This window comes from Arachis ipaensis, chromosome B6, assembly GCF_059453495.1.
Source record: "Arachis ipaensis isolate K30076 ecotype BB chromosome B6, ASM5945349v1, whole genome shotgun sequence".
Classification (NCBI taxonomy): Eukaryota; Viridiplantae; Streptophyta; class Magnoliopsida; order Fabales; family Fabaceae; genus Arachis; species Arachis ipaensis.
The window spans coordinates 121,079,711-121,095,186 of record NC_142441.1 but is presented as its reverse complement, the minus strand read 5'-3'; the positions used below and the strand labels follow the sequence as shown (position 1 = coordinate 121,095,186).

General features: G+C 34.4%; 1 non-coding gene across 1 annotated transcript; it reads right to left on the bottom strand.

Moving 5' to 3' along the window:
• Nucleotides 1-5,436: 5,436 nt before the first annotated feature.
• LOC148562516 (small nucleolar RNA R71) lies at nt 5,437-5,543 on the bottom strand. The gene has a single exon (XR_015887007.1). It is a non-coding gene; the product is annotated as a small nucleolar RNA R71 (small nucleolar RNA).
• Between the last annotated feature and the right edge of the window lie 9,933 nt (nt 5,544-15,476).

Here is a 15,476-nt window from a genome sequence, read left to right as displayed (position 1 = left end):
TGTTTAATTAAGTAGAGAGTATAAGAGTTTACAACTCATATGCATGTAATCATATATATTTAACATGTTCCCTAAACATTTTACAATATAAATGTATTAAAATTAATTTTTTTTTGTTTTTAAGAAATGATAAATTTTCTTTATTCTTAGTATGATTAGAAAAGTTTCTATTTAAATTATTTCATTTAACATTTTTGTATATTGTTTTATCATCCAATAACAACATTTTATAATTTTTAGTTGCATCAATTTCAGGTAGACATATTCATTAATTATAAGTTTATAACCATCCATATCTCAGACAAAATTCAGCCAACGACAATTTTTTCGTTTTAATTATTTTCTCCCCTTTACAATTCTCAGCTTACCAAAAAAGCTAGAGCCACCGCTTTTTATTGAAAACCTTGAACATAGTCCCCAGGAAGCACCTAGTGTTATGCAATTACGCCCCTTCCTTGTAACCAAAGAAAAAATAATATCAACTTCAAGAATCACAAAATCCACAAACACTATCTAGTACCAAAAGGGAAAGGAAAAAAAAAAGTTTTTAAATTGGACATAAAACAAGATAAGATATTAGTTACTTTTGAAATAGAAACAAAATTACATTTAAAACTTGGCACATATAAAATCTCAATCAAATAAAAATCAATTGAGAAGAAACTGTTCCACATAAGATTGTAACATCCTATAACCTATTTGGTATAATAATTTTAATTGGATTAATGTGTTTAATAGAATAAAAATATTTAAGACTAAAGCAAATATGAACACTTGCTTCAATATCTAAAATTCAATCGTGGAAATTCAATTTAAGGTCGGAAAGAGAAATAAGGTAAAATATATCAACTGAAGGAGCACGAATGGTTGCTAATTTTTATCATGAAGAGGTTCTTTATATTAATGAAATAGTACAATAAATGCTTCCTTCTGACTATTTGAGAATATTCCATCCAAACTAATCTTGTCTTCATTTTTGATAATAGATGTAGACATTCTGCATTATTCGTAGCTATTATTGAGTTTACTGTATTAGCTGAATGTGATACTTCATTAGAGTGATTTGGTTGCATGTATCCACCAAAAGACAAAAACAAAGCTTGGGAGCTCCTCTCCCATTACCTCTGCCACCTTTACCACCACGCTCTCTTTCTCTTTCTCTAATATTGTTGGTCCTAAATTGGCCTTTTTCACATTTAATATTGACGAATTTGGTATTGTCTTGACCACTCTGATATGTCTCAAAGGTATTGACAATTACAGATTTAGTGTAAATAGTATTCACTAGTATTTTATAATCTGATTCAGTGAGATGTATTATTTGTCTCTTTTGTTGAAAAAGAGAGAAGGCAGTATTCACGTCTAGAAGGTATTTAAGTAACATAATCTGAGAGTGCACACTTACAATTCATATTATCTCATTATGTATAATCCATAGCTATAATTACTCAAGTAAGCACAAATTAGTATGGGTCTGAAGTGATGGATAACTCACCTTGTTTTATGCTGAACAGATTCTTCTCAAGTTCGGCGATCCGAAATAGATCATCCTCATATAATCGATGTTTGATGTCTTTCCACAGTTATGTTTAGCCATGACAGCACAAACGTGTTGCAGCTGTCCCAAGCATCATACAAATTATTTATTGGAGTTGGTTTGAGCAATATGCTATTCGATGAATCTAATTTTGTTCTTTGATTTCAGACAGATCCGCACATATCTAGACCAAATGTGATAGTTCAATGTAGTCAGTGGAGTGATTGTGACGGCGATTTCAGGTGTCTTACTTAGATGGAGACAATAATAACTTGAAGAAGATTGGTGTTGGATCTGAGAGTGGCTTGAAAAGCTTGAAACTAAGTGATGAGCGGATAATTTATACGCTTTTGGCATTGTTTTTAGGTAGTTTTTAGTATATTTTAGTTACTTTTTATTATATTTTCATTAGTTTTTATTCAAAAATCATATTTCTAGACTTTACTATGAGTTTGTGTATTGTTCTGTGATTTCAGGTATTTTCTGGCTGAAATTGAGGGACCTGAGCAAAAATCTAATTTAGAGGCTGAAAAAGGACTACAGATGCTGTTGGATTCTGACCTCCCTGCACTCGAAGTGGATTTTCTGGAGCTACAGAAGACCAATTGGCGCGCTCTCAATTGCGTTGGAAAGTAGACATCCTGGGCTTTCCAACAATATATAATAGTTCATACTTTACCCAAGTTTTGACGACGCAAACTGGCGTTTAAACGCTAACTTTCTGCCCTATTCTGGCATTAAACGCCAGAAACAGGTTACAAACCAGAGTTAAACGCCACAAACAAGCTGCAACCTGGCGTTCAACTCCCAGAGAAGTCTCTACACGTGTAAAGCACAATGCTCAGCCTAAGCACACACCAAGTGGGCCCCGAAAGTGGATTTCTGCATCATTTACCTATCTCTGTAAACCCTAGTAATTAAGTTTAGTATAAATAGGACTTTTTACTATTGTATTCGAGGTCTTGGTCATTCTGGTTTCCCCTCTGGGGCCAAAGCCAATGAACACTATTTTCACTTATGTATTTTCAACGGTGGAGTTTCTACACTCCATAGATTAAGGTGTGGAGCTCTGTTGTTCCTCATGAATTAATGCAAAGTACTATTGTTTTTCTATTCAATTCAAGCTTATTCTTATTCCAAGATATTTACTCGTACTTCAACCTGATGAATGTGATGATCCGTGACACTCATCATCATTCTCACCTATGAACACGTGCCTGACAACCACTTCCGTTCTATTTGCAATAGCTTGAGTGTGTATCTCTTAGCCTCCATTCCGAAAGATCGGAGTCTTCGTGGTATAAGCTAGAATCAATAGGCAGCATTCTTGAGATCCGAAAAGTCTAAAACTTGTCTATGGTATTCTGAGTAGGATTTGGGATGGGATGACTATGACGAGCTTTAAACTCGCGAGTGTTGGGCGTAGTGACAGACGCAAAAGGATCAATGGATCCTATTCCAACATGAGTGAGAACCAACAGATGATTAGCCGTACGGTGACAGCGCATTTGGACAATTTTCACTGAGAGGACGGATGGTAGCCATTGACAACGGTGATCCCCAACATACAGCTTGCCATAGAAATGAGTATGAATGATTGAATGAAGACAGTAGGAAAGCAGAGATTCAGAAGCAACAAGCATCTCCATACACTTATCTGAAATCCCACCAATGAATTACATAAGTATTTCTATCTTATTTTATATTTTGTTTATATTTTAATTATCAAAACCTCATAACCATTTGAATCTGACTGACTGAGATTTACAAGATGACCATAGCTTGCTTCAAGCCGACAATCTCCGTGGGATCGACCCTTACTCACGTAAGGTTTATGACTTGGACGATCCAGTACACTTGTTGGTTAGTTGTACGGAGTTGTGAAAATGAGTTGAGATTACAATCGTGCGTACCATGTTTTTGGCACCGTTGAGATCACAATTTCGTGCACCAAGTTTTTGGCGCCGTCGCCGGGGATCGTTCGAGTTTGGACAATTGACAGTTCATCTTGTTGCTCAGATTAGGTAATTTTATTTTATGTTTAAGCATTTTAATTTTAATTTTAATTTTCAAAAAAATTTTCAAAAAAAATTTTTAATAAATTATTCTATGTTCTTTAAAATTTTTAAGAATGAATTCTAGAGTTTCATGATGATATGTTGAATCCTGGCTGGCTGTTAAGCCATGTCTAATCTTTTGGACCGAGGTTTCACTTATCCTTAGAAGAGCTTCTTTGTCTTTCTCATCAATTTAGCTGTTATTTGTAATGATCTGCTAAAGCTTGGCTGGCCATTGGCCATGTCTAGTGTTTTAGACCGAAGCTTTCACTGAAAGCTTGGCTGGCTAGTAAGCCATGTCTAATTCCTGGACCAGAGTTTTAGACTAACATTGCATGATTCCTGGAATTCTTATTAAAAATTTTGAAATCCTTATTTTTCTTTTTCAAATAATTTTTGAAAAATACAAAAAAATTAATAAAACCATAAAAACCAAAAATAATTTTGTGTTTCTTGTTTGAGTCTAGTGTCAAATTGTAAGTTTGGTGTCAATTGCATCTTTTTAACTTTTCTTTAAATTTTCGAAAATCCATGCATTGAGTTGTGTTCTTCATAATCTTCAAGTTGTTCTTGATGATCTTCTTTGTTTGATCTTTGCATTTTTATGTTTTGTGTCTTTTCTTATTTTTCATATGCATTTTCAATTTGTTAGTGTCTAAAGTTTGAAAATTTCTAAGTTTGGTGTCTTGTATTTTTTTTCTTTTCTTAAAAATTTTCAAAAATAAGTTCTTGGTGTTCATCTTGACATTCAAAGTGTTCTTGGTGTTCATCTTGACATTTAAAGTATTCTTGCATACATCATGTGTTTTGATCTTGAATTTTCATGTTCTGCATCATTTTTAAGTTTTTCTCTCTCCTCATTAAAAATTAAAAATTAAAAAAAATATCTTTTCCTTATTTTGCTCATAATTTTCAAAAATTTGGTTTGATTTAGTCATAAAGTTTTAAAATTTAATTATTTCTTATTAGTTAAGTCAAATTTTCAATTTAAAAATTCTATCTTTTTCAAATCTTTTTCAAAAATAAAATCTTTTTCATTTTTTCTTTCATATTTTTGAAATTTTTAAAATTTATTTTCAAAATCTTTTTCTTATTTATATTTCATATTTTCAAAATTAAAGCTAACAATTAATGTGATTGATTCAAAAATTTTAAGTTTGTTACTTGCCTAGTAAGAAAGGTTTAATCTTTAAATTTTAGAATCATATCTTTTTGTTTCTTGCTAGTCAAGTAATTAACTTTAATTTTAAAAATCAAATCTTTTTCAAAATAAATTTCAATCATATCTTTTTTAAAACTCAATTTCAAAATCTTTTCTAACTTCTCATCTTTTCAAATTTGATTTTCAAATCTTGTTCAATTAACTACTTGACTTTTTATTTAATTTTAAAAGTTTACTATTTCCTATCTTCTTGAAAACCACCTAACTACTTTTTTTTATCTCTCTAATTTTCGAAAACTCCTCACCATCTTTTCAAAATTCTTAGTGACTTTATTGCACCCTCTTCTAACTTCTATGGAAGAAGCATCTCAATTCCTACCATTGGAGCAAATAACTTTGAGCTTAAGCCTCAATCAGTTTCTCTAATGCAACAGAATTGCAAGTTTCATGGACTTCCATTGGAAGATCCTCATCAGTTCTTCGCTGAATTCTTGTAAATCTGTGACACTGTCAAGACCAATGGAGTTGATCCCGAGGTCTACAGGCTTATGCTTTTCCCTTTTGCTGTAAGAGACAGAGCTAGAACATGGTTGGATTCACAACCTAAGAAAAGCCTGAACTCTTGGGAAAAGCTAGTCAGTGCTTTCCTGGCCAAATTCTTTCCACCTCAAAAGATGAGCAATATTAGAGTGGAAATCCAAACTTTTAGACAGAAGGAAGGTGAGTCCCTCTATGAAGCTTGGGAAAGATATAAGCAATTGATCAAAATGTGTCCTACTGACATGCTTCCAGAATGGAGCATCATATATATATTCTATGATGGTCTGTCTGAGTTGTCAAAAATGTCATTGGACCATTCTGCAGGAGGATCTCTTCATCTGAAAACCCCTGAAGAAGCTCAGGAACTCATTGAAATAGTTGCAAATAACCAGTTCATGTACACCTCTGAGAGGAGTCCTGTGAACAATGGGATGCCTCAGAAGAAAAGAGTTCTTAAAATTGATACTCTGAATTCCATATTAGCTCAGAACAAAATATTGACTCAGCAAGTCAATATGATTTCTGGTGTGGCAAAATTGTGATCGTTCATTCCTTGGTAACGGCGCTGAAAACTTAATATGCACGTTCATACTCTTAGTTCTTTGTCACAACTTCGCACAACTAACCAGCAAGTGCACTAGGTCGTCCAAGTAATAAACCTTACGTGAGTAAGGGTCGATCCCACGGAGATTGTTGGCTTGAAGCAAGCTATGGTCACCTTGTAAATCTCAGTCAGGCGGATTCAAATGGTTATAGAGTTTTAATAATTAAAAGATAAATAAAACGTAAAATAAAGATAGAGATACTTATGTAATTCATTGGTGAGAATTTCAAATAAGCGTATGGAGATGCTTTTGTTCCTTCTGAACCTCTGCTTTCCTATTGTCTTCATCCAATCCTTCATACTCCTTTCCATGGCAAGCTTTATGTAGGGCATCACCGTTGTCAATGGCTACATCCCGTCCTCTCAGTGAAAATGGTCCAAAATGCGTTGTCACTGCACGGCTAATCATCTGTCGGTTCTCGATCATACTGGAATAGGATTCAGTAATCCTTTTGCGTCTGTCACTACGTCCAGCACTCGCGAGTTTGAAGCTCGTCACAGCCATCCCTTCCCAGATCCTACTCGGAATATCACAGACAAGGTTTAGACTTTCCGGACCTCAAGAATGGCCGCCAATAATTCTAGCCTATACCACGAAGATTCTTATCATGAATCAGAAGGCTAAGAGATATGCATTCAAGCTTGTTTTCATGTAGAACGGAAGTGGTTGTCAGGCACGCGTTCATAAGTGAGAATGGTGATGAGCGTCACATAATCATCACATTCATCATATTCTTGTGTGCGAATGAATATCTTAGAGAAGAAATAGGCTTGAATTGAATAGAAAAATAATAGTACTTTGCATTAATTCATGAGGAACAGCAGAGCTCCACACCTTAATTTATGGTATGTAGAAACTCTACCGTTGAAAATACATAAGTGATGAAGGTCCAGACATGGCCGAATGGCCAGCCCCCATAAAGGTCTAAGATAGCATAAAACTAATCAAAGATCGGATTCTTAACATGATAGTAAAAAGTTCTATTTATACTAAACTAGTTACTAGGGTTACAAAAATGAGTAAATGATGCAGAAATTCACTTCCGGTCCCACTTGGTGTGTGCTTGGACGGAGCATCGAAGCTTTCACATGCAGAGGTCTTCCTTGGAGTTAAATGCCAGTTTGTAACCTATTTCTGGCGTTTAACTCTGCTTTGCAACCTGTTTCTGGCGTTTAACTCCAGAATAGGGCAGAAAGTTGGCGTTGAACGCCAGTTTGTGTCATCTAAACTCGAGAAAAGAATAAACTATTATATATTGCTGGAAAGCCCTGGATGTCTACTTTCCAACGCAACTAAGAGCGCACCATTTGGACTTCTGTAGCTCCAGAAAATCCACTTTGAGTGCAGGGAGGTCAGAATCCAACAACATCTGCAGTCCTTCTTCAACCTCTGAATCTGATTTTTGCTCAAGTCCCTCAATTTCAGCCAGAAATTACCTGAAATCACAGAAAAACACACAAACTCATAGTAAAGTCCAAAAATGTGAATTTTATTTAAAAACTAATAAAAATATACTAAAAACTGACTAAATCATACTAAAAACTATGTAAAAATACTGCCAAAAAGCGTATAAATTTTTCGCTCATCAATTTCTCAGAGTCTGAATGGATTGCAAGCTGCATCCAACAGTACTAAAGAAGCATCTTCTGAAGAAGAAGCTTATGATCCTGAGAACCATGCAATGACAGAGGTGAATTACATGGGAGAACCCTATGGAAACACCTATAATCCTTCATGGAGAAATCATCCAAATTTCTCATGGAAGGACCAACAGAAGCCTCAACAAGGCTTCAACAATAATGGTGAAAGAAATAGGTTTAGCAATAGCAAGCCTTTTCCATCATCTTCTCAGCAACAGACAGAGAATTCTGAACAGAGCCATTCTGGCCTGGCAACCATAGTCTCTGATCTATCCAAGATCACACTAAATTTCATGAATGAAACAAGATCCTTCATTAGAAATTTGGAGGCACAGGTGGGTCAGCTGAGTAAGAAGATTACTAAAACTCCTCCCAGTACTCTCCCAAGCAATACAGAAGAAAATCCCAAGAGAGAGGGCAAGGCCATAACCATGACCAACATGGCCGAACCTGGAGAGAGTGAGGAGGACGTGAGTCCCAGTGAGAAAAGCCTCATGGGATGTCCTCTGGACAGAAAGGAGTTTCCCTTTGAGGAACCAAAAGAATCTGAGGCTTACAGAGACCATAGAGATTCCATTGAACTTTCTTCTGCCATTCATGAGCTCTGATGAATATTCTTCCTCTGAAGAGGATGAAGACATCACTGAAGAGCAAGTTGCTAAATATCTAGGAGCAATCATAAAGCTGAATGCCAAGTTATTTGGTACTGAGACTTGGGAGGATGAACACCCCTTGTTCACTAATGAACTGAATGCATTAATGAGGCAGACATTACCTCAGAAGAAACCGGATCCCAAAAAATTTTTCATACCTTATACCATAGGCAACATGACCTTTGAGAATGCTCTATGTGACCTGGGGTCAGGGATAAACCTCATGTCACTCTCTGTAATGGAGAAACTAGGAATCTTTGAGGTACAAGCTGCAAGAATCTCACTAGAGATGGCAGACAAATCAATAAAACAGGCTTATGGACTAGTAGAGGACGTGTTAGTAAAGGTTGAAGGCCTTTACATCCCTGCTGATTTCATAATCCTAGACAATGGGAAGGATGAAGATGAATCTATCATCCTTGGCAGACCCTTCCTAGCCACAGCAAAAGCTGTTATTAATGTTGACAGAGGAGAGTTGGTCCTTTAGTTGAATGAGGACTACCTTGTATTCAAGACTCAAGGTTCTCCTTTTGTAACCATGGAGAGGAAGCATGAAAAGCTTCTCTCAATACAGAGTCAAACAAAATCCCCCACATTCAAACTCTAAGTTTGGTGTTGGGAGGCCACAACCAAACTCTAAGTTTGGTGTTGAGAGGCCCCAACCCTGCTCTGATTATCTGTGAGGCTCCATGAGAGCTCACTGTCAAGCTATTGACATTAAAGAAGCGCTTATTGGGAGACAATCTAATGTTATTTAATTATATCTATTTATTTTCCATTGTTATTTTATGTTTTCTGTAGGTTGATGATCATGTGAAGTCACAAAAATAACTGAAAAATTAAAAACAGAATAATAAACAGCATTAAAAACAACACACCCTGGAGGATAAGCTTACTGGCGTTTAAACGCCAGTAAGAAGCATCAGACTGGCGTTTAACGCCAGAAAGAAGCATCAAGCTGGCGTTAAATGCCAGAAACAGGCTACAGTCTGGCGTTAAACGCCAGAAACAGGCTACAACTTGGCGTTTAACGCCAGAAATAAGCAGCAGTCTGGCGTTAAACGCCAGGATTGTACTCTAAGGGCATTTACACGCCTAAATGGAGTAGGGATGCTAAGTCCTTGACCCCTCAGGATCTGTAGACCCCACAGGATCCCCACCAATCTCAACTCACTCTCTCTCTCTCTCTTCTTCACACCTTTTCATAACACTCTTCCCCAAATACCCTTCACCAATCACCTCCATATCTCTTTCCCAGATACCCTTCACCAATCACCTCATTCACTTTCCCCTAAAACCCCATCTACCTTAAATTCAAAACCCTTTTTCCCTCCCAAACCCAACCCTAATCACAAAACCTAACCCTCCCCCACCCCTATATAAACCCCTCACCACTCCTTCATTTTCACACATTACAACTACTACTTCTACCCCTTGGCCAAACCACATATCTCCCTCCATCTCCTCTATTTTCTTCTTCTTCTACTACTTTCATTCTTCTTTTGCTCGAGGATGAGCAAACATTTTAAGTTTGGTGTGGTAAAAGCATTGCTTTTTATTTTTCCATAACTATTAATGGCACCTAAGGCCAGAGAATCCTCAAGAAAGAGGAAAGGGAAGGCAATTGCTTTTACCTCTGAGTCATGAGAGATGGAGAGATTCATCTCAAAGGTCCATCAAGACCACTTTTATGAAGTTGTGGCCAAGAAAAAGGTGATCCCTGAGGTCCTTTTCAAGCTCAAAAGGAGTGAGTATCCGGAGATCCGACATGAGATTAGAAGAAGAGGATGGGAAGTTCTCTCCAATCTCATTCAATAAGTCGAAATCTTAATGGTTCAAGAGTTCTATGCAAACGCATGGATCACTAGGAACCATGATCAAAGTATGAATCCAAACCCAAAGAATTGGCTTATAATGGTTCGGGAAAAATACTTAGATTTCAGTCCGGAAATTGTAAGGTTGGCGTTCAACTTGCCAATGATGCAAGAAAACACACGCCCCTACACTAGAAGGGTCAACTTTGATCAAAGGTTGGACCAAGTCCTCATGGACATATGTGTGGAAGGAGCTCAATGGAAAATTGACTCAAGAGGCAAGCCGGTTCAATTGAGAAGGCATGACCTTAAGCTTGTGGCTAGAGGATGGTTGGAGTTCATCCAACGCTCTATCATTCCTACTAGCAACCGATCCGAAGTAACTGTGGATCGGGCCATCATGATCCATAGTATCATGATTGGAGAGGAAGTGGAAGTTCATAAGATTATACCTCAAGAACTCTACAAGGTGGCTGACAAGTCCTCCACTTTGGCAAGGTTAGCCTTTTCTCACCTCATTTGTCACCTCTGCAATTCGGATGGGATTGTCATAGAGGGAGACATCCTCATTGAAGAGGACAAGCCCATCACCAAAAAGAGGATGGAGCAAACAAGAGAGCCCACTCATGGACCTCAACAAGAGCATGAGGAAATTCCTCATCATGAAATCCCTGAGATGCCTCAAGGGATGCACTTTCCTCCACAAAACTATTGGGAGCAAATTAACACCTCCCTAGGAGAATTGAGTTCCAACATGGGACAACTAAGGGTGGAGCACCAAGAGCATTCCATCCTCCTCCATGAAATTAGAGAAGATCAAAGAGCTATGAGGGAGGAGCAACAAAGGCAAGGAAGAGACATAGATGAGCTCAAGAGCACCATTGGTTCTTCAAGAGGAAGAAGACGCCACCCTCACTAAGGTGGATCCGTTCCTTAATCTCCTTGTCTATTTATTTATTTTTCTATTTTTCGTTTACTATACTTTATGTTTATTTATGTTTGTGTCTTTATTACATAATCATTAGTGTTTAAGTGTCCATGTCTTAAAGCTATGAATGTCCTATGAATCCATCACCTTTCTTAAATGAAAAATGTTTTTAATCACAAAAGAACAAGAAGTACATGATTTTGAATTCATCCTTGAAATTAGTTTAATTATTTTGATGTGGTGACAATACTTTTTATTTTCTGAATGAATGCTTGAACAATGCATATTTTTGAATTTGTTGTTTATGAATGTTAAAATTGTTGGCTCTTGAAAGAATAATAAAAAAGGAGAAATGTTATTGATAATCTGAAAAATCATAAAATTGATTCTTGAAGCAAGAAAAAGCAGTGAAGAACAAAGCTTGCGAAAAAAAATGGTGAAAATAAAAGAAAAAAAAAAGAAGAAAGAAAAAGAAAAAGCAAGCAGAAAAAGCCAAGAGCTCCTTAAACCGAAAGGCAAGAGCAAAAAGCCAGTAACCCTTTAAACTAAAAGGCAAGGGTAAAAAGAATCCAAGGCTTTGAGCATTAATGGATAGGAGGGCCCAAAGGGATAAAATCCTGGCCTAAGTGGCTGAACTAAGCTGTCCCTAACCATGTGCTTGTGGCGTGAAGGTGTCAAGTGAAAAGCTTGAGACTGAGCGGTTAAAGTCGTGATCCAAAGCAAAAAGAGTGTGCTTAAGAATCCTGGACACCTCTAATTGGGGACTCTAGCAAAGCTGAGTCACAATCTGAAAAGGTTCACCCAGTTATGTGTCTGTGGCATTTATGTATCCGGTGGTAATACTGAAAAACAAAGTGCTTAGGGCCACGGCCAAGACTCATAAAGTAGCTGTGTTCAAGAATCAATATACTGAACTAGGAGAATCAATAACACTATCTACATTCTGAGTTCCTATAGATGCCAATCATTCTGAACTTCAAAGGATAAAGTGAGATGCCAAAACTGTTCAGAGGCAAAAAGTTACTAGTCCCGCTTATCTAATTGGAGCTAAGTTTCATTGATACTTTGGAATTTATAGTATATTCTCTTCTTTTTATCCTATTTGATTTTCAGTTGCTTGGGGACAAGCAATAATTTAAGTTTGGTGTTGTGATGAGCGGATAATTTATACGCTTTTTGGCATTGTTTTTAGGTAGTTTTTAGTATATTTTAGTTACTTTTTATTATATTTTTATTAGTTTTTATTCAAAAATCACATTTATGGACTTTACTATGAGTTTGTGTGTTTTTCTGTGATTTCAGGTATTTTCTGGCTGAAATTGAGGGACCTGAGCAAAAATCTGATTCAGAGGCTGAAAAAAGACTGCAGATGTTGTTGGATTCTGACCTCCCTGCACTCAAAGTGGATTTTCGGGAGCTACAGAAGACCAATTGGCGCGCTCTTAATTGCGTTAAAAAGTAGACATCCAGGGTTTTTCAGCAATATATAATAGTCCATACTTTGCCCGAGTTTTGACGACGCAAACTGGCGTTTAAACGCCAACTTCCTACCCTATTCTGGTGTTAAACGCCAGAAACAAGTTACAAACCAGAGTTAAACGTCACAAACAGGCTGCAACCTGGCGTTCAACTCCAAGAGAAGTCTCTACACGTGTAAAACTCAATGCTCAGCCCAAGCACACACCAAGTGGGCCCCGAAAATGGATTTCTGCATCATTTACCTATCTCTGTAAACCCTAGTAAGTAGTTTCGTATAAATAGGACTTTTTACTATTGTATTCGAGGTCTTGGTCATTCTGGTTCCCCCTCTGGGGCCGAAGCCAATGAACACTATTTTCACTTATGTATTTTCAACGGTGGAGTTTCTACACCCCATAGATTAAGGTGTGGAGCTCTGCTGTTCCTCATGAACTAATGCAAAGTACTATTATTTTTCTATTCAATTCAAGCTTATTCTTATTCCAAGATATTCACTCGCACTTCAACCTGATGAATGTGATGATCCGTGACACTTATCATCATTCTCACCTATGAATGCGTGCCTGACAACCACTTCCGTTCTATTTGTAATAACTTGAGTGTGTTTCTCTTAGCCTCCATTCCGAAATATCGGAGTCTTCGTGGTATAAGCTAGAATTAATAGGCAGCATTCTTGAGATCCAGAAAGTCTAAACTTTGTCTGTGGTATTCTGAGTAGGATCTGGGATGGGATGACTGTGACGAGTTTCAAACTCGCGAGTGTTGGGCGTAGTGACAGACGCAAAAGGATCAATGGATCCTATTCCAACATGAGTGAGAACTAACAGATGATTAGCCGTGCGGTGACAGCACATTTGGACCATTTTCACTGAGAGGACAGATGGTAGCCATTGACAATATTCTTTTAGAATTAATATTTTAAATGACTAAAATATCTTTTAATATTAAATTTATTTAACTTAAATTAAAAATTTATTTAATTAAAAGACAAGAATATTCTTTTAGTATTAATGTTATTTAAATGTATTAAAACAAAAATACCAAAATACTATTTATTTTGGGTAAACATATTAAAAAGGACAAAAAAAACTCTATACCATTAGTTACTTAGAAATATTTATGAATTTAACTTTAATTTTAAGAATTTAAATTTATATATATACTATATAACGTAAAATAAATACCTCATATAAGAGAATGAATTTAGTTATTCTTCTTCTTTCAAATTTTAAAAATAAATTATCTTAAGTATTTTGTATCTTAATTTTAATTATTTATATTTTGGTCATCCTATTACACTAAAAATTCATTTTTATTATAATATACATACTAAAGCATACTTATTTTTTTATTTTTTTGCATGTTCTGTATCTTCTTGTTTAAACATTAATTCATAAAAATAAATATAAATATATAATTAAAAATTTATTATTTAAATATTATAAAGAGAATATTATTTACAAAAATAAAACTATTCTTAAAATTATTATTGAAATTTAAATAAAAAATAAATGTGATTTAAGTAATTTATATGCATAATTTAATTAAATAAACTTAATTCTCTAATATTTTTTAAAGAGGACAAGATATAAGATTGAGACAAAAATATTTTTTTAAAACGAAATATAAGAATTACCACTAACTTCATTGCAAAAAATAAATAAAAACTCTAAAATGTACAAAATATTTTTTTTAGAGTTTAAACCTGATCTGACTTAATTACCTTATATATTAAAAAATAAAAATATACAATTTATATAATTTTTACTTAACCTTAATCAAACTCCAACCATTATTTATCTATTTATTTATTCTTATTTTTTTCGTTGCAAAAGTTTTTTTCTTTTGTTTTTTAGAAATCTAATTCTAATTCGGTATTCAAATCAATGTAATCTGAAAGATCAGTCCAGGTTTAGTCACAAAAATATATTTACCCAATTCATCTTAAATTAATCAAATTTAATCGGTTCAGCTCTCAATTTCTTCCAAACCCAACTCAAACCAATCTGATTACACCCTAACTTCATAGATTAAACATTAGAAGCAACAATTATAGTTACGAATCTGACGATAATGTAACAATAATGTAACACTATTCTGCTTCTTGATTTGCGACTACTTACTTAAAATTATTTTTAAATTTAGTTTTAACTATAAAAATCTAAAATTATATTCCACTAATAACCTAAAATAAATATCTCCAATAGAATCTTAAAAAAATCTTATGCAGTATCTTAATTAATACATTTAAATTTGTTTTCAATATCTTTTTTTCATTTAAAGTACGTTTTGACAAATTAATTTGAAATAATACTTTACAAAAAACTGTTAATTTTATTCCTAATATATATTTATATATATCCTAATTAAATGTTATATTATAATGTAGTTAATTTCTAAAATCATGATGTTATAGATGAACAAAAGAAGGTAGTATATAATACAAGTTTTATAAAATAAATTATAATTTTAAATAAATAATTAAAATAAATAAAATTATTGATTAATTATAGTTTATAAACTAATTTAATAATTTTAATAATTTATATACCAATAGAACATGTTAAATTCTCAATAATAAGTTACCCAAAAAAATCCTCAATAGTAATTATAATGGCCATTTATTGGAAATATATTTGGGTGAATTAATTGTAATAATTAAAAAAGAGACCAAATATGTTAAAATTAATAATAAAGAATTATATTAATAAATTTTATTTAAAAAGAAAGATAATTTTGTTTTTTTATTAAATGACAATGTTATCTTTTAATATAATATTTCTCTCTCATCTATCATATTTTTTTTTAAAGATAGATATTATTTTATTATTATAAAATAATAATGTTTCTATAAGGAAGTACAAAAGAAGTTGAGAATTCTCTATTATAACCAAATGTGATTGGAAGACAAATAGTTTAAGAAAGAGTAAAGTAAGAATAAAGAAAAATTATTAGCATTTATCAGGGCTATTGAGTTTACGCACTAGACTGCTGGCTTCTTACACTATTTCCGGCGCTGAGTTTATTAGCTTCTCAAAGACACACGTATTCCTGGCTTTTC